Below are 3,201 nucleotides of genomic sequence, written 5' to 3' on the forward strand. Positions count from 1 at the left end.
TTTTTTTTTAAGGTTAATTATTTTTGTATAAAAGTATAGCTAATAAATACCACATAAATCTACATTTCAGACTTTGTACAAAAATTATAAAAATTCCGAAAATTTTTCATTCCAATTCCAAAAATTTTAATTTGTAGAATAATTTTTGGTAGGCAGTTTTATAGCTCATTAAATTCTAGTATAACAAACTGCAAGTTTGAAGTTGCTAAAAAAATGTTATGTGTTATGCACTCTTTTCTATATGAAAAATTATTTGGTATGGGCTTCAAACATATTTTCAAAAATAAACTTTTTTAAGCCTCTTTAGTTTAATATCCGTATTTTAATATTTCATTTGTTTTATCAATTTAATTGAATATAATTTTTCAAACATGTGGCAACTCTCCTAAAAAACATTTTCGGCAATAAACTTTTCCATACCTCTTTGGTTTGATACCCATATTGAAATATTTAATTCCTTTCAGCTGTAAGCATGATACAAAAAAGAAGGTAGTTTCATTTAATGACATTCGTTGTTGTTGTTAACCATTTGACTTTTAATAAAATTATGACATTTCATCAAATTCATGCTACCTGATCACTAGAAGAAATATTTTTTTTTAACCAGAAGATTTTATCATTCAACGATGTTGAATATGATAAACTAGAAAATTATGCCGGCTACATGATTTCGAAAATGGGGTTGACGACTAGGTTCAGAAATCATGACGAAAGTGTATGCTTACATATCGTCGCTTAAAGTACAAAACCGCGTATCGTCGTTCTGCAAAACCGCGTAATTGACATTTTTTGCCAAAAATGGGATTTGCTCACACAAGCTCTTGGCTCAAGCCTTATCCATTCGTCCTGAAATGCGATTTCTTTGTAAAAAAAGAGAACCTTTTGAAATATGAGTGTTTTTACTCTCTACAAACAATTAATGCAACTGCGTATGTGACAGTTGTGCATTTTGTCGATTCACGGTTTTGTACTTTAAACGAGGATCTGTTAGTTGTTTATCGATCTCTTCAAGCCGACTTCAGGTATTTTGCATAAATTAAGAATTTGTGAAATTTAATGATGATGCGCTAATCACAAAGCCTAATTTTTTGCAAAATCTGATGAGAAATGTAAAAGTAAATTTGAACCAAAATATAAAAAGGTTTTATTTGGGAAGAACATTATTTAGAATTCGACTTTTAAATCGCAAGATTGCATTCAAAATAAGAAAACAAAAAAAAATAACAGAATAATGCGCGCGTGGTTTTTATTACAAAATGAAAAGAACAGTTACAATGAAGTCTCCTTTTGAAATGTTATTACATTGGTATAAATATGGGAAAGAAAATACTCCGATTTATTGTTTTAATATTATCAAAGTGGCAAGGCCGTTATAATACTCACAACTTATGAAACTTCAAAAAATTTTATTATCCGTCAAAAGTTGTTTATTGAAACTACCTTCTTTTTTGTATCATGAAACTACCTTCTTTTTTGTATCATGGGTGCGAGTATTGTACTTTCAAAACTTGAATTTGAGGAGAATCATTTATGAGTATCAGTAAATGTATGTAAATAGAACTCAGTGCTTTTAAATATCTGTTCGACACTTAGTACTGATAATTTCTAATCGATCCTGAGTACTGAGTACTTTTGAATCCTTTTAAGTTATGAGTACTTTCGCATACTTATTCTTATTCGCATACGGATTCTGAGTACTTTTAGTATAGATACTGCCCAACACTAAATAAATAAAAGACGATAAGCTCCGAAATTACTCATTTTTTCATTGTGACTCGAAAAAATCTTATTTTTTTTATAAATTTAAGAAGATTTCAAATAGAATGTTCAAATTAAAAGCAATGGACTTTGGGATCAAATAAAATATATCTTTGAAGTTCCAAAAGCTTACCACGAAATTAGAAAAAAACTGGCAGCATGCAGAATATCAGTCGCAGCTATTTGATAATTTTTGAAATTTTACGATTTGTTTAATTTCAATATTTTATTGAATAAAAGATGACAATAGGGCTGTTCAGGAAATGGCTTTAAATTTGCATTTGCTACTTTATGCTTTCATTTTTACAATGTTTATTGGCAAACTCGAAATTAACTCTAAAATTTGTATATACCTGAAGAAAGCAAAATACATAAGTATGTATGTGTGTATAAGGAATACTGTGCAACAATCTCCCAAGTCAATATTTAATTAATTTTAAATAATTTGACTTTAAAGTTAAGGCGTGCGAGTAAACGTGTTAGATAGACTGCATATGGTGCTACGGGGCGTATACGCTACATACGCAACTACGGGTATATGAGCATGATGGTTATTTTTAACCGACTTCCAAAAAAGGAGGAGGTTATCAGTTCGTCAGAATATTTATTTTTTATTTATTTTTTATTTATTTATGTTATCGCATAACTTTGGACCACGTCAACCGATTTCGATAATTTTTTCATTGGAAAGGTAGTGTCTCAGAGGTGGTCCCATACTAATCTGGTAAAGATCCCATCAGTGGATCATGAGATATATATATATATATTTTATATGAGAGTTGAAGTCAGTTTTTTTTTGCTAAAAATTACTTGTTTTTAGTACTTATATCTTTTTTGAAAATTCATTTAAATACAATTTTGCGTTGGAATCTTGTTCTTTATACAAAACTGAAGATAATGCATTTTCTAAAATAAGTGTGCCTCCATTTTCGACGAAGAACACGTTTTTGTCGAAAAATGTAACAACTCGTGAGATTTGCTTATATGTATGTATGTATGTATGTATTCCAGAACAATATACTATACATACCTATATTTTTAAGCGACTTCAAAAAAAAAAGAAAAGAAGGTTATCAATTGATCGTAATATTTTTTTATATATGTTACCGTATAACTTTGGCCTTTTTTTTTATCGGAAAGGCGGTATCCCAAGGGCGGTCTCGTACTAATTCGGATTAGTTGCGTTCATTGGACCATGAAGAAACATGGGCGTACACAGCGCAAAATTTAGGGATGAGGCGAAATTATTTGTAATGCATATTTTATTAGAAATGTTAAAATAAAGTTATGGATTATTACAATTTACCTCCAGACGAATCATATCGAAAATAAAATTGTTTTTCATTTGGTCAACACCCCCAAATCGCAAATCAAATATATTTCTTAATTAATAGCTGATTTTAAATCAAAAAGGATTTGAAATCACGCAACCCTGATCGACAG

The 3,201-nt window shown here is 29.6% G+C and overlaps 1 protein-coding gene across 2 annotated transcripts in view; it reads left to right on the plus strand.

Moving 5' to 3' along the window:
* LOC118737170 (protein single-minded) overlaps positions 1-3,201 on the plus strand; it is a 133,247-nt gene that overhangs the window by 1,005 nt on the left and 129,041 nt on the right. The window lies entirely within an intron of this gene.

This window comes from Rhagoletis pomonella, unplaced genomic scaffold, assembly GCF_013731165.1.
Source record: "Rhagoletis pomonella isolate Grant_MI unplaced genomic scaffold, Rhpom_1.0 Rhpom_scaffold_00004, whole genome shotgun sequence".
Lineage (NCBI taxonomy): Eukaryota > Metazoa > Arthropoda > Insecta > Diptera > Tephritidae > Rhagoletis > Rhagoletis pomonella.